Genomic DNA, 27,226 nt, shown 5'->3' on the forward strand with positions numbered 1-27,226 from the left:
AAAAATTAAAATATTGAAAGACAGGAAGGTAAAACAGGTCCTGTCTGGGAGTGGATACTAGCGGGAGGAGGCACAGTAAACATAGAGGGTGAATAAGGTGTTTGTATTTTGTATTCGTATATAAAAATATAACAATGAAACCTGTTGAAATTGTTCTAAGGAGGGAGGAGTGGGGATGAGGGAGAATGATGGAGGGAGTGAATCTAATTAAGATACTTTGTAAGCACATATGTGAATGTTGCAATGAATCTGTCTGTACAACTAATATTCACAAATGAAAAAATCAGTTAAAAAGCATGGCTATTACAAACACTTTTATCAACCTTGCTATAACAAAGCTTTCATTATCTTTATATTGTCTTCAGTAATTACATAATGATGATCTTATTCTGTAAAGAGCAAACAAAAAGGATTCAGCAAAAATATGTGTACATGTTTGAAAAATTAAAGAACTGAATCAGTTAGTGAATGAAAGTATCTATTTTTGTAGACTTGTGATGTTGGCATAGATAATATGTATTGTGATTTTTGAGTCTAAGTAAGTGCACCCAAATTATGATTCATAAGGTTTTATCTCAAATGTCCCCTGCTTAGCTCAGGCAGTGACTGGCAATGGCTGTGTCTTGGTAGCTTCTCTCAAGTTCCAGGATCCCATTCCATTTCCAAAGAACCTGCCTCTGTTTCCTCTCCTGTCATCTTCCTCTTGTCACCTGGAACAGAGCCAGCAGGTCCAAGGCTTTCTCCCTGGTCACCATTTAATTTCTTCTCTTAGGTTTCTATCCCATGAAGATGTTTGTCTTGTTTTTGAGTATATTATGATAGTTTAATTTCCTCTTCCCAAACTTTATTTATAATGATTATGGATTTGGAACAGAGGTAATAATAAGAATGGATAGATTCATTTTGCCCAGCAATCTTAGGCCATGTTTTGTTTGTTGTAAATTGTTGATGGGGAAGTCCCATAAGATGGAACTTTTCAATGCAATCCTCAACAGAAGAGTCTGATTGGGTTGAGATTTCGTTCACTCCAGAGATTTCAGACATGGAAATAAACACAGCTTGGTGGACTGTCTGGTTCCCAGGGCCCTTCAACCTACTTCCTTGACTCCATTGGTCCTGACTTGCCACATACCATCTTTGATTCTCTTCCAGTCAGATTTTTAGTTCATCACAGATTTCTTTCTTTCTTTTTTTAAATTTATGAATGGTTCTCAACAAATGTTGCTTTATTGTTCTGGAGCATAAAAAATCACATGGAGGAGCTACATATTGCAACACCATTAGAAAGATCATTTTTTTAAAGAAGTAAATATTGAAAAAGTACTGATTTAGAGGTTTTTAGTCTGGATAAAACAAATAATAACTTACTAACAAATTAGACCTATTGTGTCTATAATTTTATATTTCATTTGCTTCTCAATAGGGCTTAATTTTAATGCAGAATTACATAAATAATGTATAATTTATTTATATATTATAATTGAAAGCATAATATAAAGATTAAATGACATTAAATATATGTTAGTATACTAAGTGAATAATTTGGGTAACTCAAAATTGGAAACAAATTTTAAATGCTTAAAAAAGTTTAACTACAAGGTAAAAGATCTTTACAGTGAAAACAATAGAACACTGATGAAAGAAATTGAGTTGGTCACAAATAAATGAACAGAAAACCAGGTTTATGAAATGGAGTAATTAATTTTTTTTCAAATGGCCTTAGTGCCTAAAAGTATCTGAAGATTCAATGCAACTTCTATCAAAATTCCGATTTAGGGTTTGGTGGGGTGGCTAAAGAGGTAGAGCACCTGCCTAGCAACCATTAGGCAGAGTTCAAACTCCAGTACCACCACCAAAATTTTTTTTAAATTCCAACTTCATTTTTCACATAGATAGAAAAAAATTCTAAAATTTGTGTGGAACTAATAAAAGACCCTGAATAGCAAAAGCAATCTTGAGTAAAAAGAGCAAAGCTATAGTTATCGTACTAACTTTAAGATAGAATGGAGAAATAAGTTCTGGAGATCTATCATACAGCATGGTCACTAAAGAGAGCACCAAATGCTATACTTGAACATGGCTAAGAGAGCACAGCAAGTGTGAAGCTCTGAGTTCAATCCCCAGTATCACCAGGAAAAAAAAATGCTAATTGAATAGATTTTGAATATTCTTACCAGAAAAATGAGAGATCACAAATACGTTAACTAGCTTGATTTAATCACTCTACGACATGTCCATTATATTGTGCCCCTTAAATAAAATAATAAAATGGTAAGAAATAAATTTAATCAACAAGTTGGAAGGTCTTACACTGGAAACTAAAGAATACTGTTTGGTTAATATTTAATAAGCAAAGTGGAAATGTATTACTTATTTATGTATTGGAAGACATTTTTTAATGATAGCAATACTCCCCAAGTTGACCTGTAGATTCAAAATCAAATTTTCAATATTCTGTTCTGTATAAATTAGCAGGCTGATACTAATATTCATGTGGAAATGCTACAGAACCAAAATAGACAAAATCCTATTTAAAAAGGAAGAAAAATATTGGATTACTCATCTTTCTCAGTTTCAAAACTTTCTATGAAGTGATTATAATCATGACAGCATGATACTGATGTAAGGATAGAGCCATAGACATATGGAATGAAGTCTAGTATCCAGACAGATTTCTTTCCTTTGAAGTGTTCAACCAAACAGCAATAAATAAGTTCATCTCTAAAAATGGGAAAGAAGAAATTTTATATGCTTATAAGATGTAGGCATTCTGTGCAAATTCAAGAAATGAATTATTTAACAAATTCAATAAAAGAACAAATTCAAAAAATGTAACTTCTTTAACAGATGGAACCAGGCACGGATATGTCCAGGTTTTGTGGCTCCTTATGCTTATACAATTTGGAGCCATTTTGAGTAAACGAATACAAAGTTTTGTTGTGATTTAGAAGAGGAGACAGGCTTTTCTCAAATGTGGTTTTGTTGGCATTAGAGACAGTGCTTTGTTTTAATTTCTTAGAATCTTTCAAGGATGTGGCTGTTTTTTGACTCAATTTTTCTTCCTCTTCTTAATTTTCTGTCTGTGTTTTTACTAGTATGCATAACTAATTCATTTATTGATTCTTTTATTCATTAAATGCTTTCTGACATTCACTCCATGCTAGACATCATATTGTATATATTTATAGAACAAGCATTTATTGAGTAAACTGTCAAAGCCTGCTGTTTTTATAAGAGAGAGAGAGAGACAGAGAGAGAGAGAGAGAGAAGCACACTTTAAAAACATCAAGTTGTGGGGGAGGAGAAGGGGGAGGTGGCCCAAATAATGTATACACATGTAAGTAAATGTAAGAACGATAATATAAAATTAAACAAACCAAAACATCATGTTGTATATAACAAATTATAAGAAATACAGTCCATGGGATCCCTGCTACTCAGGTCACACCATGCCCCAGCACCACACTGGATCCATGCCCCTGTGGGATCCCTGCCCCTTCAGCACCCCACCCCTCAGGCCCTGCTGGGCCCCAGCTCTGCATGGGATGACCAGATCCACACCCTGCTGGGATCCCCACTGCCTGGGCCCTACTGGATCCCTACCCCACCAAGAACCCCATCCCTTGGGGCCAGGCAGCATCTCAGCATGAGACAGCCACATACCCCAGCCCAACAGGATCCCTGCCCCTCAGGCAGAGCCAGGCCCCAGCTCTACAGGCTTTCCAGACAACCGCCCCAACAGGCTCACACCGGGGCCACCACTAGAGGGCTCCAAACCTGCCTAAGGGACACACACAGGACTGAATGCTAAAGGAGTAACATCAGAATAACTAAGACTGCAATTCTGCTATTCTAGAACTGGTGTTTTTTTTTCCCCCCTTCTTTAAGTGTTTTGGTTTCTGGTTTGCTGTTTGATCACCCACCATCTCTCCTATTTTTTCCCCTCTCTCTCTCTTCCTTTTATCTTTCCTTCTCTTCCTCTTTTTTTATCCTTCTCTCTTGGTATTGTTAGTATCAATTTTGTAACCCAGCTAATACTAAATTACACATAGTCCAGGGACAGAAATGGTAGTTAGTGGAAATGTGGGAAGAAGAAAAAGGGATGGAAACCATTCTCCCCCCAAAAATAAAGTAGTACAGGATTTAGAGCAAAATGAAGAAAATGGATACCCAGATCCAGACTCCAACAAAACAAAGATAAACTATACCAAGGAACCCAAAAAAGCCCACAAGAACACTCTGAAAGAAGATATCCTACAAGTAACTGATGAGCATTTCATAGAGATGTTACTAGACATGGTCAACCAAAACATACAGGAGGCACTCAAGAAATTCCAAGACAACAAAAATAAAGAATATGAGAAAACACACCAACAAATAAATGAAATCATATGAGCCCTAAATAAACACCAAACTGAAACAGAGATCACCATAAACAGAGAGAAAAACGAATTAAGGGCAAAAATTGACAATATTAGAGAGGAAGTAACCTCAGAAAAAAGAATGAAACAGAAATACAAAACAAAACGGAAGGCCATTCCAGCAGAATAGAACAAACAGAAAACAGAATCTCAGAACTTGAAGATGAAATGGAAATTAAAGGAAAAGCTGAAGAACTATTAGTTAAACAACTCAAACCTGTGAAAAGAAAATGCAAGAACTCACTGACTCCATCAAAAGACCAAACCTGAGAATCATGGACATTGAAGAAGGAGAAGACATGCAAGCAAAAGAAATGTGTAATATATTCAACCAAATAATAACAGAAAATTTTCCAAATCTAGAGAAAACTATGCCCATTCAGGTACAGGAAACCTCCAGAACACCAAACAGACCTGGCAAAAATAGAAATACCCCATGACATATTATCATTAAAACAAGTACAGAGACTAAGGAAAGAATATTGAAGGCTGTAACAGAGAAAAACAAATAACATACACAGGTAAACCCATCAAAATCACAGCAGACTTCTCAACAGAAACCTTAAAAGCAAGAAGAGCATGAAGTGAGGTCTTCCAAGCACTGAATGAAAATAAATTCAACCCTAGGATACTCTACCCAGCAAAACTATCATTCAAAATAGATGGAACAATAAAAGTCTTCCATGATAAGCAGAAACTAAAACAATATATGACCACCAAGCCACCACTACAAAAGATTCTCCAAGGAATTCTGCACACAGTAAATGAAAGCAAACAAAACCATGAAAGGGCAGGTAATACCAAACCACAGGAGAAGAAGAGGTAAGAAAGTAGAGAGTAACATTGATTCAGCTACACACAATCAAACCCTTAAAGACAACTACATGACAGGGATCACTATGTACTTATCAATACTAACACTGAATGTTAATGGACTCAATTCCCCCATCAAAAGACACCAATTGGCAAGCCGGATTAAAAAGGAACAGCCAACAATCTGCTGCCTACAGGAGACCCACCTCATTGACAGAAATAAGCACTGGCTGAGAGTGAAATGCTGGAAGAAGATTTATCAAGCCAATGGTCCCCGAAAACAGGCAGGGGTAGCAATACTTATCTCAGACAAAGTAGACTTCAAACCTACATTGATCAAAAGAGATAAAGAAGGACACTCCATACTAATAAAAGAGGAAATACACCAAAAGGAAATAATAATTATCAACCTACATGCACCCAATGTGTATACAGCCAATTTCATCAAACATACTCTAAGGACCTAAAAGCATATATAAACTCCAACACAGTGGTAGTGGGAGACCTTAATACCCCCCATCACCAACAGATAGGTCATCCAAGCAAAAAAATCAATAAAGAAATCCTAGAACTAAATCACACCATAGATCAAATGGACCTAGCTGATGTCTATAGAATCCAACTGTTGCACAGTATACATTCTTCTCAGCAGCCCATGGAACTTTCTCCAAAATTGACCTTATCTCAGGGCACAAAGCAAGCCTCAGCAAATATAAGAAAATAGAAATAATACCATGCATTCTATCTGACCACATGTATTAAAACTAGAAGTCAACAACAAAAACAGCAGTAAAAAGCATGCAAAAAATTGGAAGCTGAGTAACACATTGCTCAATGATGAAGGGGCCATTGATGAAATAAAAGAGAAAATTTAAAGGTTCCTGGAAGAACCTATGGGACACAGCAAAGGCAGTCCTAAGAGGAAAGTTTATAACCATGAGAGCATATATTAAAAGGACAGAAAGATCTCAAATCAATGACCTAATACTACAGTTCAAACTCCTACAAAAACAAGAACAAGCAAATCCCAAAACAAGCAGAAAGAAAGAAATAATTAAAGTAAGGGCTGAAATCAATGAAATAGAAACAACAACAACAAAAAAAACATACAAAGAATCAATGAAACAAAAAGCTGGTTCTTTGAAAAAATAAATAAGATTGACAGACCCCTGGCAAACCTGACTAAAATAAGGAGAGAATAAACACAAATCAGTAAAATCAGAAATGCCAAAGGGGAGATAACAACAAACACCAAGGAAATCATCAGAGACTACTTTGAGAGCCTATACTCTGATAAATTTGAAAATCTTGAAGAAATGGACAGATTTCTAGAAACTTACAACCATGCAAAACTGAGCCAAGAGGATAATAATCACCTGAATAGATCTACAACACAAAAAGAAATTGAAGCAGCAATCAAGAGCCTCTCAAAAAAGAAAAGTCCAGGACCTGATGGATTAACTCCCGAATTCTATCAGACTTTTAAAGAAGAACTAATACCAACCCTTCTTAAATTGTTCCATGAAATAGAAAGGGAAGGAACACTGTCTAACTCATTTTATGAAGCCAGTATTACACTTATCCCAAAACCAGACAAAGACACCTCCAAAAAGGAGAACTACAGGCCAATTTCCTTATTGAATATCAGTGGAAAAATACTCAATATAATAATGGCAAATCAAATCCAACAACACATCAGAAAGATCATACACCATGACCAAGTCTGCACCATCCCAGGGAGCAGGGGTGATTCAACATACACAAATCTACAAATGTAATACAGCACATCAATAGAAGCAAAGACAAAAACCACTTGATCATCTCAGTAGATGCAGAAAAAGCCTTCAACAAGATCCAACACCACTTCATGATAAAAGCTCTGAGAAAACTAGGAATAGAAGGAACGTATCTCAACATTGCAAAGGCTATATATGACAAAACTACAGCCAACATCATACTTAATGGTGAAAAACTGAAACCATCTCCCTAAAGTCAGGAACGAGGTAAGGATGCCTACTATCTCCACTCCTATTCAAGATAGTACTGGAATTCCTAGCCAGAGCAATTAGGCAAGAAGAAGAAATAAAAGGAATACAAATAGGTAAAGAAACTGTCAAAATATCCTTATTTGCAGATGATACCTTAAAGATCCAAAAACTATACCCAAAAACATTTAGATACCATAAACAGTTAGAGTAAACTGGCAGGATACAAAATCAACTTACAAAAATCATTAGCTTTTCTATACAACGACAATGAACAAACTGAGAGGGAATATGTGGAAACAATTCCATTTACAATAGCCTCAAAAAAAAAAAAATCAAATACCTAGGAGTAAATTTAACAAAGGATGTGAATGACCTCTACAAGGAGAATTACAAACTCCTGAAGAAAGAGATCGAGGAAGACTACAAAAGATGGAAAGACCTCCCATGCTCATGGATTGGCAGAATCAACATAGCAAAAATGGCTATACTACCAAAAGCAATCTACATGTTTAATGCAATTCCCATCAAAATCCCAATGACTTTCATCACAGAGATTGAAAAATCTACCCTAAAGTTCATTTGGAAACACAAGAGACCGTGAATAGCCAAGGCAATACTCAGGAAAAAGAGCAATGCTGTAGGTATCACAATACCTGACTTCAAACTATATTACAAAGCAATAGCAATAAAAATAGCATGGTACTGGCACAAAAATGGACAAGAAGACCAGTGGAACAGAATAGAGGACCCGGATATGAATCCACACAACTATACCCACCTCATTTTTGACAAAGGTGCCAAAAATATACGATGGAGAAAAGGCAGCCTCCTCAACAAATGTTGCTGGGAAAAGTGGTTAACCGTCTACAAGAAATTGAAACTAGATCTATGTCTATCACCCTGTACTAGTATCAACTCAAAATGGATCAAGGACCTTAATATTATACCTGAAACTCTGAAGTTAGTACAGGAAGGAGCAGGAAACACTCTGGAACTAATAGGCAAAGACTTCTTCAATAGAACCCCAGCAGCCCAGCAACTAAGAGAAAGGATGGACAAATGGGACTACATAAATTAAACAATTTCTGCACAACAAAAGAAATGGTCTCTAAACTGAAGACACCACTCACAGAGTGGGAAAAAATATTTGCCAGCTATATATCAGACAAGGGACTGATAACCAGAATATACCAGAGAACTTAAAAAACTAAACTCTCCTAAAATGAACCAATTAAGAAATGGGCAAGTGAACTAAACAGATCTTTCTCAAAAGAAGAAATTCAAAAGGCCAAAAACACAGGAAAAAATGCTCACCATCTCTAGCCATAAAGGAAATGCAAATTAAAACCACACTAAGATCCCACCTCACTCCTATTAGAATAGCCACCATCAAAAACACCACCAACAACAGGTGTTGGTAAGGATGTGGGGAAAAAGGAATCCTTGTACACTGCTGGTAGGAATGCAAGCTGATGCAAACACTCTGGAAAAAAATTTGGAGACTTCTTAAAAATTTAAACATAAACCTGCCATATGATCCAGTAATCCCACTCCTGGGGATATACCCAAAGGAATGCAACACAGGTTACTCCAAAGGCATCTGCACACCCCATGTTTATTTCAGCGCTATTCACAATAGCTAAGCTATGGAAACAACCAAGATGCCCCACTATTGATGAATGGATCAAGAAAATGTGGTACTTGTACAGAATGGAATTTTACTTAGCCATGAAGAAGAATGAAATATTATCATTCGCAAATAAATGGATGGAACTGGAGAACATCATCGTGAGTGAGGTTAGTCAGGCTCAGAAGACCAAAAATCACATGTTCTCCCTCACATGCAGACTTTAGATCTAGGGCAAATGCAACACTGTGGTTGGACTTAGATCACATGACAAGGGGAGAGCATATATGGGAGATATAGGAATAGGTAGAAGACCCAAAACATGAAAGAGTTTGATGTCCTCACTCCAGAGGAACTAATACAGAAACCTTAAAGTGACAGAGGCTATCATGAGAAGGGGATCAGTAACTAGTGTAAAAATCAATTAGAGATGAATCAACATGGGTTGTAACACGTGTACATGAAAGCAATGCTAGAAATATTTCTGTATAGCTATCCTTAACTCAACTAGCAATAATGCTTTGTCTTCCTTATTATGCTTGTGTCTTTTCTTCAACAAAATTAGTGATAAGGGCAGAACAGGACCTGCCTGGAGCTGGGTGGGGGAGAGAGAGTGGGGTGGGGAGGCAGGGGGGAGAAATAACCCAAATAATGTATGCACATGTGAATAAATGAATAATTAAAAAAAAGAAATTTTAAAGTTTACTTGTACTCATGCATTATTTAGATGACACGTTTTTCATGAAAATGTTAACATCAGATTCCTTAATACCTGAATTATGGGAATAGCATCAGCCAACATCCAAATTTATGGTACAATTAAGTGAATTGGAGAAAAATTTATAAGTAGTCTTAATTATTACATTTCTAATTATAAGTAGGTTTTAATTATTACATTTCTAATTATAATTTTAAGTAGGTTATAATTATTACATTCCTAAAAAGTATGTATCTCATTATTCCACTATAATGTCAGTGTTTGGAAGTTCAGAAGTCTTCCAGCAAAACTTTTTAAAAAGATCTTGAGAATTAGGATTTGGGAGTTGCCTTGAGGTAGTCTCTGACTACTAGGTCATTACCCCATCTTACACCAGCCTGACATTAAGCTGAGACCACCTCAGTCTGAAAAGGAAGGCATATGAGGATATAATGTCCAGGACTACAGAGGAGGACTGACTTATAAGTAAGTCAGAATTCCTTCTCTAGGAAATGATGACTGCACTAAGAATCGATGTTGAAAGAGGGGCAACCGAGGCAATGGTTACCATGGAGATTGAAAGAAATGAGGTGAACTCAATACTGTTTGCAGTTGCCCTATGCAAATGGGGGTTGGATAGGGTGAGGTTGAGGGGAGTGGAGCATGGTAAAAGTTAGATCCTGAAAGAACATCAAGAAAGTTTAGAATGAGTGGGAGAATGACAAAGTCAGAATTTAACTGTAGTAGGACCAGGTCCTATGGGATATCACAAGTCATATTACTTATTTTGAACCTTTTTTATTTTTTCTACTTTTTAATTATGATATTATTGTTGTCTGGGGATGCATTGTGACATTTACAAAAGCTCTTATAATATATCATATGAATTTACCCTCTTATTTTGACGTTTTAAAAAAAGTTGTGGTGCTAGGGACTGAACCCAGGATTTCACACATGCTAGGCAAGTGCTCTACCACTAAGCCACATCACCAGTCCATGTATTTTGATCTTTTTCACAAAACAATTAAAAATCACTCAACTTTCAGATTAGAGATTGAGATGACAGCTTTGGTTGTATGTGGGGAAAGGATTTATGGTGAGTGAAGCTCACGTGTGTAGACTGTTCCAGTGACCCTAGTTGTTCTAGGACAGAAGAGGGATGACAATAGCTTTGACCAGAGTCTTGACATGGTGGAGGGAAAACAATGAAGAGATTTGCTATAAATAACACACTAAAGCTAATGTTAGATTATAATTAATGGATGGTGTAGTTTTCTGAGTGGAATAAAACAATGCAGGGCGGTGAAAATCTAAACAGGACACATTGGAAGACAGTTATCTTTCTCTTTTTTTTTTTCAGGAAAATGTTTGCAAGTTTGATCATGGCACTAGATGAGGTCTTATTAACTTCTTATCAGGCTGACCTTGAGACATGATCCTCCCAATTTTCACCTCCCAAGTTGCTAGAATTACATATGTGACCCACTGTGCCTGACACATAATTACCTTTTTTTTTTTTTACAGTTCATTCTTCTTTTTTTAAAATTATTGTTATTCTGGGTGGGGGTACATTGTGGCATTTCCAAAGTTCTTACAATATATCAAATATATCATACTTAGATTCACCCCTCCACCATTCTCCTTAAACCACCACCCCTTCTCATCTTGGTCTAATTTTTCTATTTCCGTACATGTGTACACAGTATCTGTACCATATTCACCCTCCTACAACCTTTTCCACCTCTTCCCCCTCCCTCTGGTACCAACCCTCCCACAATTACTTTTTGATAATTTAAACATTTGTTTGATTTTGAAGAATCTATAGTGCCATGCTCCAGTAGAGTATTCAAATAGTTAAAAATTTAAAACATTGTTTTCACTGATACATAAAAATTATGCATATTCGTGAGGTTCTATTTAATGTTTTGATATATGTGTATATTATACAATGTCCAAAACATGGTATACACACATACACATACCCATATGTCTTCAAATATTCTCTTAGTGATGAAAATATTCAAAATCATTTCTTCTAGCTTTTCTTCTTAATACATAGCATGTCATTATTATCTATAGCCACTCAATTGTACAATAGATACTAGAACTTCTTTCACCTATCTAACCTACCTTAGTAACCTTGAAGGTTGTGTGATAATGTGACATTTAATGAAGGAACTTAATGACTTCTGCTTTTAAATATACTCTCCAGAAAACCAAAGGAAACTTCCTTGGTCAACTTGGTGAAGACTCAATTATAAAGTAAGAGTTGATCATTTCAAGAGTTGATCATTTCAAGGTTTGGTTATAGACAATGGATGGTCATCCATTAAAATGTCCATTAAAAGGACACTTTCATTTCTGGTACTTGAGTTGAGAGAAAAATGTGTGACATTCACAGACAGAGAGCCCACCTCTTCTAATCATTTTGGATTGACTTCTTACATGAGAAAACCTTCACAATCAGCCTGATTAGAGATTCTGGGAGTCTCTCAAACCTTTTTTGTGAAGGGACTTTCTCTTGTGCTTGCCATTTACTAATGAGGGACGTTTGCTGGCTTCTTTTTTCCTAGACCCTACCATTATCTGTCCTCTTTTGTGTCTCTTTGTGTCACTGCAGATTGGCTTTTGCCAGGATATGGTCAGTTGAGCACTTCTTTCTTCTCAGAGGCCCCCAGGAATTCAAATTGCACCCTGAATCAGACAAGAGAGAAACCAGTCCCCCCAAGCAGCTTTATCCCAAAGTGAGAAGGTTGAAATTATTTTACAGTTTTCTCCTCCCCTTCAAGGAAGTCATGAATTCAGTATTTTCTGATGTTTGTGCCAACTGTGCCAGTTGGGGTAAGAGACATTGGAAGTAAAATACAGTGACTTTTTTGCCAGCATCAAGGTGGCTGTTCATGCTTTGCTCTTGCCTGGAGTGCTCCTTCATTCCTTTCTGGAGGTCTCATACAGTTTGTATGGTCCATATATGACAGTTAAATCTTTAAGAAGACACCAGGTAGAGAATTTCCTATTATGCCATCACTTTTTGGAAATACTTTTTATCAGATTAAGAATGTTTCCAGCTGAGCATGATGGCACAGATTTGTAATCCCAGCTACTTGGAAGGTAGCGATTGAGAAAATGGCAGGTGGAGATGAGCAAAAAGTTAGCAAGACCCCATCTTAACTAATAAGATGAATGTAGTGGTACAATTCTGTAATTCCAGTTACTAAAAGTCATGGGTAGGAGGCCCATGGTTTGAGGTCAAGCTGGACAAAAAGTGTGAGATCTTATCAGAAAAATAACTAAAGTGAGAAAGTCTAGGGTAAGGCTCAAGTGGTAGAGTGCCTGCCTTGCAACACTAGTTCAATCCCTAGTGTTTCCAAAAAGAAAAAAAAAAAAAGTTTCTATCTCTTTTGAGTTTGCTAAATTTTATTTCTTATTTTTTGTTTCATCAAATGGTTTATTTTGTATCTCTTGAAACAATTAATTTTACTTTTGTCTCTATTTTTAATGTGAACTATATTGATTTATTTTTTAATATTAGTCTTACACATTGCTAAAGTAAATTGCTAAAATGTGATTTATTGTTTTCATATCTATGCTAATGAGAGGTATTTCCAGACGTTTCCCTTTTGCATAATTGTCCATGCTCACTTCTGATATCCGCACTATACTAGCTTTATAAAGCATTTCAGATTTTCCCTCCTTTCATTTTCAGTGGGAGAATGAGTTGGAATTCAAGTGTGAACTTGTAAACATTCATAATTGAAGTTGTGTTTGTGGAGAAGTTTTTAACTTAAAACACAAAATCCTTACAAGATAAGAAGCTATGAAGACTCTCTTTCTCCTCCACCAGATAATGATTTGATAAAATTTTTCTGGTGATATTTTTCTTCATTTGGGGAGCTTGTTTGTAACATGGCCATAATCTAGTCTATCCCAAATACAATCATACAAAAAAATCACTAGATGACATTGTTATGATTTAAAAGACAGTAAAAATGTAAGAATAGAAGAAGCATTTCTTATATTATAATGTAAATCTGGCAATAATACCTGCAGTAAATATCATAATGAGATATTTTGAGACATTTCTTTAATTTAAGGCCAAATGCAAGGTGATCTCATGTTTTTTCCAATATTCTATTGAAAATCTTAGAAAATACAGTGAGATATGTATAAGAAATAAATTTATAGGGATTGAAAAGGTAGGGAAAATGTCATTTTTATTTAAGACATTTAGTTTGGTTTTTTCTATAACAACACACATCCAAAAGAATGTAAAAAAAACATTATAAAGAATAATAATTGAGCTTGGAAAATTTTGTGAAAAATTCTTGCATAAAATTCATAAAACAGAATTATATTTCTGTTTTGGTGATAAACAGAAAGTAAATAATTTGAGAGTATTGGTTATAGAAAAATGACAATGTTAGTTATTGAGAAACACATGTACCATATCTGCTTACAGAAAAATTTAAACATTGTTGAAATATTGCTTTAAATAAAAAATAGAGATACATCATACTATTGAGAAAAGCTTTAAGAAATTTATTACAAATATAGCTTGCCTAAAAATTGGTTTATACCAGCAACTGTTAATTTTTTGGTCTAAGTACGTTCTTAAAGCCCTAAAATTTGTTGATGAGCACAGAGACCTTTTGTTTGTGTGATTGCATCTATCAAATTCACCTTACTGAGAACAGACACAAAGACCATTGTAATAAAATTGAACATCTGGAAATAAATACACACACCTAGTCATTATTGGCAAAGGTGTCATGAACACACATTTGGGTAACAATATTTTTTAATATATATAAATTTTTATTAAGATATATTTATTGTACAGGGGGGATTCATTGTGACAATCCCATATAGGCTTATATTTTACATCAGTTAGATAAAGCCCACTGTCTCTTCCCCTCAACCCCCTCCCCATCCCATTTAAAGTGGGACTGGTGGAATGGCTCAAGTGGTAGAGTGCCTGCCTAGCAAGTGTGAGGCCCTGAGTTCAAACCCCAGTACCACTGCCAAAAAAAAAAAAAATGAGAAAATGGTTAAAAGCTGGACATCGATCTACCATTTGATCCAGCAATACCACTCTTGGGGATATACCCAAAAGACTGTTACTCCAGAGGCACCTGCACATCCATGTTTATTGCAGCACTATTCACAATAGCCAAGTTATGGAAACAGCCAAGATGCCCCACCACTGACGAATGGATTAAGAAAATGTGGTATCTATACACAATGGAATTTTATGCAGCCATGAAGAAGAATGAAATGTTATCATTCGCTGGTAAATGGATGGAATTGGAGAACATCATTCTGAATGAGGTTAGCCTGGCTCAAAAAACCAAAAATCGTATGTTCTCCCTCATATGTGGACATTAGATCAAGGGCAAACACAACAAGGGGATTGGACTATGAGCACATGATAAAAGCGAGAGCACACAAGGGAGGGGTGAGGATAGGTAAGACACCTAAAAACTAGCTAGCATTTGTTGCCCTTAACGCAGAGAAACTAAAGCAGATACCTTAAAGCACCTGAGGCCAATAGGAAAAGGGGAACAGGTACTAGAGAAAAGGTTAGATCAAAAAGAATTAACCTAGAAGGTAACACCGACGTACAGGAAATCAATGTGAGTCAATGCCCTGTATAGCTATCCTTATCTCAACCAGCAAAACCCCTTGTTCCTTCCTATTATTGCTTATACTCTCTCTACAACAAAATTAGAAATAAGGGCAAAGTAGTTTCTGCTGGGTATTGAGGGGGGGGAGTGGGAGGGAGCGGAGCGGGTGGTAAGGGAGGGGGTGGGGGCAGGGGGGAGAAATGACCCAAGCCTTGTATGCACATATGAATAATAAAAGAAAAATGAAAAAAAAATGCAAGTAGTTGGCAAAAAAAATAATAAATAAAAAAAAAATAAAGCAATTGCAAGAGTTTTCTTTGTTCTATTTCACATAGGTATATGAAGTCCATCCACCATATTCCCTTACCTTCATCTCCTCCATTCACCTCCCCCTCCCAAAAGTAACCCCCCCCACTGTTCCTGTTTTATAGTCCAGACTCTTGTTATTAATATTTAAGTCAATGTTCAAAAGGGGCATCTTGATGTATCCCCACTGTGAGTATACTTTACTTTGCTCCAATCCCCTCCATTGCTCTACGGTAAGGATATTCTTTTTTATTAAATAATGCTGAGAAAACTAGAAGGCCACATGCAAAGTTATGAAACTAGACCTCTATTTTCTCCATGTACAAAAATCAACTGGAAATATATTAAAGACTTAAATACAACTACTAGGAGAAAACACAAGACAAACTCCCTATGACACAAATTCTCTATGACATTGGTCTGATCAAGGAACAAACAGAGTGAGACAATGACTTACAGAATGAGAGAAAATATTTTCAAGTTATTCATCTGGTAAGAGATTAATATCAAAAATATATAAAGAATTAAAAAAACTCAACAGCAAAATCTCAAATAATTTGATTAAAAACAGGAAAATGATCTGAATAGAGAAGATTTACAAATGACCAACAAGTATATGAAAAACAAAATCTCAGCATCACTAATCATCAGGGAAATGCAAATCAAAACCACAATGAAATATCATCTCAATCCTATCAAAATGACTATAGTCAAAAAGACAACCCAACATGAAAACCAACCACTATCCCCCACCAAAAACCCCCACTAAATTCTTACAAATATGTATAGAAAGAGGAACTCATTAACTATTAACTGATATAAATTAGTAAAAGAAAGAAGAAAGAAAGTGAATATGGTTGATATACTTTCTATGCAAGAATGAAAGAATGAATACAGAATTTTTAAACCTGTTGAAATCACCATCAGAAGAGGACTAAGGTAGAAAAGAAAAAAAATAAAAGGGATGAACCAATTCAGGTTTTATTACATATATACATGGAAATGTTACAATAAAACTCCATATATAGCTAACTTAAATAAACAAAAATGTCTTTTTTTCAAAAATGGAAAACAGGAAGGTAAAACAGGTCCTGTCTGGGGGTTGGTAACAGTGGGAGGGAGGAAGATATAAGGAAAGGGTGTAGGAGGTGAATATGGTAGAAATATTATGTACTCATGTATGAAAATGGAAAAATGAGACCTGTTGAAATTGTTCCAGGAATGGGGGATGGAGAAAAAAGAATGATGGAAGGGGTGAATTTAATTACGATACAGTATAAGCACTTTTGTAAATGTTATAATGTATTCCCTGTATAACAATAATATGATAATAAAAATAAAATAATATTTAAAAAAGAAAATATAGTTACACATTAACATACTGTTAGCCATTAAAAAGATGAAATCCTATCAATTGCAGCAAAGTCAACAGAACTGCAAGCCATAATGTTAAATAAAATAAGCTAGACACAGAAAGACAAACGTTGCATGACTTCACTTATGTGTGATCTAGAGAAGCTGAGATCATAGAAGCAGAGAGAAAAATAATGGCTGCTGGAGAGTGGAGATTATAGGGAAAAAAGGGAAGGGAAAAGATTTGTTAACAGACATGAATCCACATCCAAACATGAGAGATAATCTCTAGGTTCTATTACAAAGAAGGGTGATTAAAATTTTTAAAAATTACAAATTCAATAAAAGCTGGAGGAGAGTATTATGCATGTTCTCTTCAGCAAGAAATAATAAATACTGAAGTTGAACAACACAGAGTGTACATGTGCCAAAACATGTCACTATGCCCCATAAAGACACAAATGAAGAAATCTTAAGATGAATTTTAGATCATTTTAAATGACAGCTTAAAAGCCCTTTAAATGTTAACATGAATTACACATTTTGTAAAAGTAACTATTGTTTCTAAAACAAATAATATAATGAAGAGAATGATCATGTTTTTCACTTTTGAAAATGTCTTTAATGCCTGACTAATGTAAGACTGTTAAATTCTTTTATCTATTCTCTTCTCAGTCTATTACAAAGAATTGACTTACACCAAGAGAATCCAGCCTTTCCTAACTAGGAAAAGTAAGGAGCTTGAGAAATTTCTACAAATGTTTTAGGATGATCCTACTTTGAGAACTGCTGATCTACATTGAGTATAATTTCAAAATCCCAAGGAGATTTGAATATTTGTGTACCTAGAGGTGGAGGGGTTATTGGCAAGGTGGTTTTATTTGGAAATACATCATGAAGGGTGACACCCTTCTGAAGAATAAAATGTAAAGAACTGGCTTCTTAGAACAATAGTTATCACAATCTTGAATAGTGCATTAGTTTCTTACTGTTCTTATAAGACATAACCTAAGTTTCACCTCCCCAAAAGGAAGTCCCATGTCTATTGAGCAATCACTCCCCATTACATGTTAACTACCACAGTACAAGACCAACTAAGCTGCTTTCTGTCTTAAGGATTTTCTCATTCAGGTCATTTTATGTAAATGAGGTCATATAATATGTTGCCTTTTGTGTCTGATGTCTTTCACTTATATTTTTAAGATTTATCCATGCTATACCATGTATCTGAATTTGCTTCCATTTTGTGGTGTGACTAATACTCCATTGTATAGAAGAATACCACAATCTGTTCAACCATTCATGGTAATTATTGCTATTATCCATTATACTATATAAGATGAGAAGTCAGTTCTTAATCCTACTCTAAATATGGAATTGCTTCTCTCTTGCTGCTTCAAGACTATTTATTTTGGATTTCAACAATTTGATTACTATGTGTCCTACTGTTGATCTTGAATTTTCCTACTTAGTATTTATTGAACTTTTTACATGACTTCATTCCAGCCTTCCATCAAGTTTGGAATGTTTATAGCCTCTACTCCAGAATTTGGTTCCTTTATAATTTTTGCTTATTAACATTTTTAAGTGATACATTATGCTTTGGCTCCTTTTCATTCATTTACCTTGAGTCTTTGAGCATATTTCAGACTATTGATTTCAAAGCTTTGTTTAGTAAGTCCTATGACTGGACTTTCATAAGGAAATTAATTTAATTCCATTAATTTCTTTTTATTATGAGGGAGCCATACATTCTTGTTCATTGCCTATGTCAAAAATTTTGTTGAAGGAGATTAAAACAGGTCCTGTGGGGAGCGGTTGGCACCAGTGAGAGGGGGGAGGATATAAGGAAAGGGCGTGGGAAGATGAATATGGTGGAAATATTATGTATCAAATATCCTATACCTTTAGGTATAAGATGAATGAGTTTTACATGTATGAAAATGGAGAAATGAGACCTGTTGAAGCTATTCCAGGAATAGGGGAAGGGAGGATAAAGGAGAGTGATGGAGGGGGTAAATTCAACTATGATATATTGTAAATACTTTTGTAAATGCCACAATGTATCCCAGCCCAACAATACAAAAAGAAAAAAATTTATAGGAAACTGGAAAATTTCAATGCTACACTGTGCCAGTTGTGAGCATTTGATTATGGTGAGTAGTTGTGTTTTTCTTCCCAACTTTATTAAAGTATGATTAGCAAAACTTATATACCTTACAGTGTAAAATATAATGTTTTGACAAAGGATTATGAGGATACTTGTGAAAGGATTATCAAAAATTAACTAATTAACATGTCTACCACCTCACATAGCTAACTATTTTGTGATGGGCACACTCTCTTAGTAAATTTCAAGTATATAATACTTGATTAATAATAGTAATCTGTCAGTGCATTAGACCTTTTAGTACTCATTCATCTTTTTTATCATGGTACTGAGGGTACATTGTGACATTTGCAAAATTTCTTACAATATATCACAGTTGAAGTCACCCCTCCATCATTCTCCTTTATTCCCCTCCCTCCACTCCTGGAATGGTTTCAACAGGTCTCATTTTTCCATTTTCATACATGTAAAACTCATTCATCTTATACCTAATGGTATAGGATATTTGATAAATATCTCCCTTTTCCCTCATCCCTCCGCCTCTGATAACTACCATTTTTCTTTTTTATATGATGAATTCACTTTTTTTCTTGATAACTACCATTTTTCTTTTTTATATGATGAATTCACTTTTTTTCTTTACATTAAACACAAAGGTGAGGTCACAGTGGACTTGTCTTTCTGTGTGTGGGAATTTCCCTTAGCATAATATCTTCATATTTCATTCATTTTTGAAATGGTAAGACTCCCTTCCATATTTTCCATTTTAAATATATACAACATTTTCTTTATCCATTTGTTTGTTGATACACAGATTGCTTCTGTATCCTGGCTGTTATGACTAATGAATAAATGAACATAATATTACAGATACTTCTTTGAGGGAGTAATTTTGTTCACTTTGATTATGTGCCCCAAAGTAGGATTGCTATATTGTATGGTAGCTCTAGTTTTAATTTTTTTGAAAAGCCTCCACAGAAATTTCTATAATGGCTATACTAATTTACATTCCCACCAACAGTGTACCAAAAGTTGCTTTTCTTTATATCCTCACCAACAGTTACTATCTTTTGTCTTTTTCAGAGTAGCCATTTTAACAGATGTGAAGTGATAATGTCATTTGGAATTGATTTACAGTTTTAAAGCTCTGTCCCCCAAATACTTCCATCCCTATCCCATTCCTTTCAAATCTTTTCATCTTCTCTGTTGCTTACCCTGTCTGTCATTCCTGGTCCCATTTGCCCTTAAGTTCACTCTACCAACACCAAGAAGCTATCTACTGCATTACTGGCGAGTCTTGAGCAGGCAAAACCAAGGTTAACCCTTTCGCTGACCATCCCACCAGTCATCACTAAAGACATAAGCACAGATCTTTGAAATTAAGGCTGGTGTGTTGCCTCTGGGTCCAGTAACTTGCACCAGAAATACTGGTTTCCATGTTCATGACAACTGCCAAGATGGAGATTGGGGGATGGTGAGCTGGTAACTTAAGACAACACAGTGCTATCTTACCAATATTCAGCAGCCTCTTCATTCACCATTCCCCAGGTTGTTGTAAGTTTTGTTATGAAGTCACAGAATTCTGAAAAAAAAGAAAGTTTCTTCTTCTTTTTTTTTTTCGAGATTATTTATTGCTTTTGTGATTGATGGTTTTACCTTCACCCAACCACTGTGGGCAATGCCTCTTCTAAAATGTAATCCTTATAACACAAAAGGTTTTCTTATTATTTCAGTTTCATTTTGTTTGATATATAATAAACAGTTTATGTACTCATTTTTAAAAATTTCTTTGAGCAATAAGTTCTTTGCTCAGTTTCTGTTGAACCAAGTTTTTGGTTTCGGTGGTACTGTGGTTTGAATTATAGGCTTCACGCTTGCTAGGTAGTCATTCTACCACTTGAGCCATTCTACTTAGCCCTGAACCATATTTTTGGAATGAACTGTTCTATGATGAAATGATAATTTCTCTAAAATATTTTCAGTATTTTAAAATTTTTTTACTTGTAATGAACTTTTAAATGCCAAAGTATCACTATTAATTTGACTTCCATTATTCTTTGTTATGATGTCATATTTAAGATATAGTTCTCTTCTGATGGCAGCATGTATCACTTATTTATTTTTGTTTTCATGTATTAAAACTTCAACCAAATACAGATTACTTTGCTATGTAGCTTACAGTATTTATTTAATTTGATATATTTTCTTTTAAAAAATTATTAGGATATATTCATTGTATGGGGGATTCATAGTGAAAATTCCAATTAGGCTTACATTGTACATTAGTTACATTGCCCCCCTCTCTCCCCACAACCCTCTCCCTGCATATATTTTCAATTGGTTTGCTACCAATCTAATCCTATGTTCTTACACTACTAGTAAACCATTCAAAAATACCAATTTTACTCTATATTGCCAATTTAATTGGGTGTATTCTAGATAACTTATTTTACTGTAATAATATTTAATTTTCACATCATTTATATCTTTGTAATGTGCTTACATCTGTCTAACCCCTACTCTTTTCTGAACCTTAATTTTTCTTGCAAAAATCATCTTGCTCTTAAGGATGCATTTATTCTTCCATAGCCTTTTGTCTGCTATAATCATATGATTGTCAGCTTAAAGCAGAATTATCATGGTGATGGAAATGAAAATAATTCATAGGTAAGCATATATTTATAATAGAAAAACAATTTTATTTCATCTGGAAATAGTATCAATTCAAATGTTCTGAAATAGGCAAAACCAGGAAAACCTGGAAACTCCATATGCTTCAGCATTCCTAGAGGATATGGAAACAAGAGTCCATGGACCTGGGCATACCAGTGTTTGCATGTGAGTCTATAGTTTACTCCTCAATTTGAGCTAGTTATTTAAGTTATTGCAAACATAGTATCTGAACTATAAAATTTTACCAAAGAATGTTGAAAGGAATGTGTAGAAAATTGTTTGATTAAAAATCAAAACAAAGAGGCAAGATGACAGATTAGAAGTTTCTACCATTTTGACTGTGAATGAAGAGTCAGGTAACTCAGGAGAAGTGATATTCTGAAGAGAGAAAGACAGGAAGTATAAGAGATGCTCAAACTGCTTTTGCTGAAAAGCCCTTCTTCTTGGGCACAAAAACTAATAGCAAGAGAAAAGCATGGCATCTTTACCTCCATTTTTAAATCTGTCTTTGCTCTAAGCCATTATCTTTACAGTCACTTTGCAATCACCTTGATTTCAGGAAAGACAGATAACATCTTCATGACAAGGGACAAAAACTACCCCCAACAGTAGACCTTCCTCAGGATGGACCACCTGCCTGGCTCAGATAGCAACTCAGAACCTCTCCCAGAACTAGGACTGAGATAATGAGCTATCAGATCACACCTGTGACTGGGATAGTTTAACTTTGCATACCTTTAGCCCCCTGTCCCCAGTTCTTTGTCTACTTAAGCCTATAGCTCATGTCTATACCCTGAAGATGGCTGAAGATGAGCTGAGTGCTTATTCTGCCTCTTCTTACAGCATGTCCTGAGCCATGTAATAAACCTCCTTTTTCTGCCTTTACCGGGCCTCTTTACTTGGCATTTAAGGGTGAGTGGTTAGACCTGGCATATAGAATCTCAGGATTTTGGGCTGTTGGTTCAAACCTCCAGTTTCAGAGGGATGTTAGGGGTCATGAAAGAAGTGGCAGGACAGCAGAAAAGCATGGAGAAACTGAGGCAATGAGAAAATCAGCAAATAGTTCTAGTCCTGTCCCTGGCCCCCAAGGAAAAGGAAGGGAAGCTGAAGACACCATCACAAGGTAAGCCAAATGGCCCTGGTGATAGATTGGAATTTCTAGCTGCAAAATAAGTCCACACTTCCTACAAGCCTTAAAACCCAGTGTGGGGATTTGGTGAGAAAGTGACCACTCTGTTGCACCCTTTATCTCAGACAATGATAACAAGGTGTCAAATTGAGAGGGGGGGGGGCTCATTGTTTGAGACTGAGCTACTCTGGCATCTAAAAACAAGGAACAATCACAGCTCAGGGAGTCTTGGGAAACTTTGTCATAGTGACTGGATACGAGACCACCATGTTGTAGAGAAGGAGAGGGTCCCACAGAGAAGCTCAAGCAGAAGAAAGCTCCCACAGACCCCACCCTCAATGGAAAGGATCACTGGAGGTGTGAACAGAAACAAAGCTCAAAGCTTTACCTGGCTTGGAATTCAGCCTCAGAACCCACTTTCTGGTTGCTTGTGTTGGCTGCTAGCTGGGTCAGAACCCTGAGCTCCAGACCATATGCCCATCCATAGCCTCCATTCCCCAGCTGCCACAGAGGGGTGGATTGTTGAGCAAAAGGACTTGCTTGCCCCAGGGAAGTGTATCTTGGCATGTGCTTGCTGACAGTCAAGACTGAGGAACCAGAGTCCAGACCCTCTAAGTCAAAAAACGACCACATATTCCTACTCCTCATGGGGATATGAACTATTGGACAGGCTTTGTAAGCTTTGGGGTCAATAAACAGAGCAAGCAGGTCCATCAGTTCTCCCCCAGCCAGTGCAGAACTCAGTTCTCTGTTTGCTCCCCTACTCTCTGATGCCCTGGTGGATCACACCAAGGTTTGGATACTTACTGCCCCCTGAGAAAGTGGAGGGCATGTGGAGTAAATGGAAACCTGTCCCACAGACTGTAATGTTTCTGCAGCAAACAGCAGCTCTTGTACACAAAGAAGTGAAGCTTCTGTAGAAAAATCAACCCAACCTAGAAATGGACAACTGACCCTTCTACAAGAGACTCCAGCTAGTTGACCTTGATCTGAGCAGTGCTGGGGTTTAAGCCTAATACCTGGAACACATGGGTGAATGCTTGTCTACTTAGCTGCAACCACTAGCCCATTGTTGAGAAATAACAACTGAGCTTAGTTAGTCACTGTACTATTTTGTCTGAGCACTGGGACTAGTTCAATTGAATCACCAGAAAGACTGCAGGTGATTATAAAACTTCCAACTAATGATTTGACCTCAGATACATAAATCCCAAATAATAGGGAAAAAAAAAATACATGATAGCCCCTCCTAAAGTCAACAGTCCCTCAATGAAGGACTTGAATGATAGTGAAGTGGATGAAATTTCAAACAATGAACTCAAAAGAATAATGAATGAAATTAAAGAAAAATGTACATATATATGTGTGTATGTACCTGAATGAATCAAAGAAGATAGAAATTAACAGCTGAATGAACTTAAAGGAAATTGAAATAAGCAGTTGAATTAAATAAGGAAGACAATGCAGAATATGAAAGAGGAATTCAATAAATATATATAAATAAATATCCAGAAAAAAAAATTGAAATCCTAGAAATGAAAAGTTCAATAACCCAAATGTTGAAAGTGTAGCTAACAGAATGGAACAAGCTGAAAACGGAGTAACAGGGATGGAAGATAAAGTGAAGGAATTAGATCAGTCAAAAAAAGACCAAAAAACTAAGAAAATACAAACAGAATATGAAAGACCTCTGGGACACCATCAAAAGCCTAAACCTACAAATTATGGGTATAGAAGGAGGAAAGAAGATACAAACTAAAAGCATAGCTAACATATCCAATAAAATAATATTAGAAAATATCTCCAATCTCAAGAAAGAGAGAGTAATCCAGTTACAGGAGGCTTTCAGAACACCAAACAGGCAAGATCAGAAAATAAACATCTTTAGGCATATGGTTAAAACACTAATATACAAAACAAAGAAAGAATATTTAAGTTGCAAGAGAGAAACCAGGTCACATATAAAGGCAAACCCATCAGAATAACAGAAGATTTCTCAACAGAAACTCTAAAAGCAAGGAGGGCATGGAATTCCATGCCCTGAAAGAAAATACTATGAACCTAGATTTATGTATCCTGTAAAGCTATTTTTCATAATTGAAGGGGAAATAAAAACTTTCCACAATAAACAGAAACTAAAGGAATCTGTGACTGATAAACTAACACTGCAGAAAATACTTAGGAGGATCCTACACCCAGAACAGGAAGGAAAAGGCAACCAGGAAGATGTAAGAAAGAATAAGTCCCACTAGATGAGTACATAAACACATGAGGATTAGGAAAGAAGCAAATTATCAAAAAAATGACAAGAAATATAACATACCTTTCAATATAAACACTGCATGTTAATGGTTCAATTCACCAGTCAAAAAACAAAATGTCAGGTTGGATTAAGGTAAGACCCAATCATTTGTTTCCTGTAAGAAATGCATCTCATTGCAACAGATGAACACTGGCTTTGGGCGAAAGGATGGGAAGAGATTTTTCCAAGCAAATGACCTCCAAAGCAGGCAGGAGCAGCTATACTCATATCTGATAAAAACAGACCCCCAAAATTAAGTAGATAAGACAAAGAAGATCACTACATATTAATAAAGGGGACAATCCATGAAGAGGAGATAGAAATTGTTAGCATGTATGCACCAAATGTTGGCATGCCCAACTTCATTAATCAAACCTACTAGACTTGCAATCATAGATACACCTCCCAAAAATAATACTGAGAGTCTGAAATAACTCACTGTCAACAATAGATAAGTCATTCAGATAAAAAAAAAAGTAAGCAAAGAAACCTCAGAATTAAACAAAAGTATATAGAGACCAAAGGGACTTAACAGACATTTTCAGAGAGCATCTCACCCAGCATGTGTGTGCACAACACACATTGTCTCAGTAGTTCATGAACCTTTCTCCAAAATAGATCATATGTTATTATATAAAGCAAGTCTCAATAAGCATAGCAATATTGAAAAAAACCATGTATTCTATCAGAACACAGTAGTATAAAAACATAAATCAACAGCAAAAGAAACTACAGAAAATATTCAAACACATAGAGACTGAACAATAAATAGTTGAAAGGCCAGTGAGTCATTGAAGAAATAGTGAAAGGGAAGATAAAAACAAATCATAGAATCTAATGAAAATGAAAACACAATTTACCAGAAGTTCTGAGATATAACAAAGGCAGTGTGTTAAGAAGAAAAATTATAGCTATGAGCACATACTTCACAAAAGCAGAGAGTTCTTAAATATCTAACCCAAGGATGCCCTCAATTTCCTAGAAAACCAAGAACAAGCCAAACTCAAAATTAGCAGGTGGAAAGGAATAATATAGATTAGAGCAGAAATTAATGAAATGGAGCCTGAGAAACAATACGATCAAAGGATCAAAACTTAGTTCTTTGAAAAGATAAATATGATTGATAAACCTTTAACCAAACTAATCAAAGGGAGGACCCAAACTAATAAAACTGAAGAAGACAAATAGGATATCACAACAAATACCAATGAAATCAAGAGGACCATTGGGAAATACTTTGAAAACATATATTCTAATAAATTGGAAAATCAAGAAGAAATTAATACATTCCTAAATGCATGTGACCTACCAAAATTGAACCAGAAGGGTATAAAGCATTCAAACAGGTCTACAACAAGCAATGATACTAAAGCAGTAATAAAGAATCTCTCAACAAAGGGGAACACAGGACCAGATAGATCCACTGCTGAATTACCAGACCTGTACAGAAGTACTAACACCAATAATGCTCAAACGATTCCATAAAATAGAAAGAGAAGGAATGCTATCAAATTCATTCTATGAAGGCAACATTGCCCTGAAACCATAACTTGTTAAGGACCCAACAAAAAAAAAGAAAATTATAGACCAATTGACCAATTTTCTTGATGAGTATAGATGCAAAAATTCTCAATAAAATACTTCAAACTGAATTCAACAATGCATCAGCAAGATTGTACACTATGCCCCAGCACTGACAAATGGATTAAGAAAATGTGGTATCTATACACAATGGAATTTTATGCAGCCATGAAGAAGAACGAAATGTTATCATTCGCTGGTAAATGGATGGAATTGGAGAACATCATTCTGAGTGAGGTTAGCCTGGCCCAAAAGACCAAAAATCGTATGTTCTCCCTCATATGTGGACATTAGATCAAGGGCAAACACAACAAGGGGATTGGACTATGAGCACATGATAAAAGCGAGAGCACACAAGGAAGGGGTGAGGATAGGTAAGACACCTAAAAAACTAGCTAGCATTTGTTGCCCTTAATGCAGAGAAACTAAAGCAGATACCTTAAAAGCAGCTGAGGCCAATAGGAAAAGGGGAACAGGTACTAGAGAAAAGGTTAGATCAAAAAGAATTAACCTAGAAGGTAACACCGACGTACAGGAAATCAATGTGAGTCAATGCCCTGTATAGCTATCCTTATCTCAACCAGCAAAAACCCTTGTTCCTT

Source organism: Castor canadensis, chromosome 2 (assembly GCF_047511655.1).
Source record: "Castor canadensis chromosome 2, mCasCan1.hap1v2, whole genome shotgun sequence".
Lineage (NCBI taxonomy): Eukaryota > Metazoa > Chordata > Mammalia > Rodentia > Castoridae > Castor > Castor canadensis.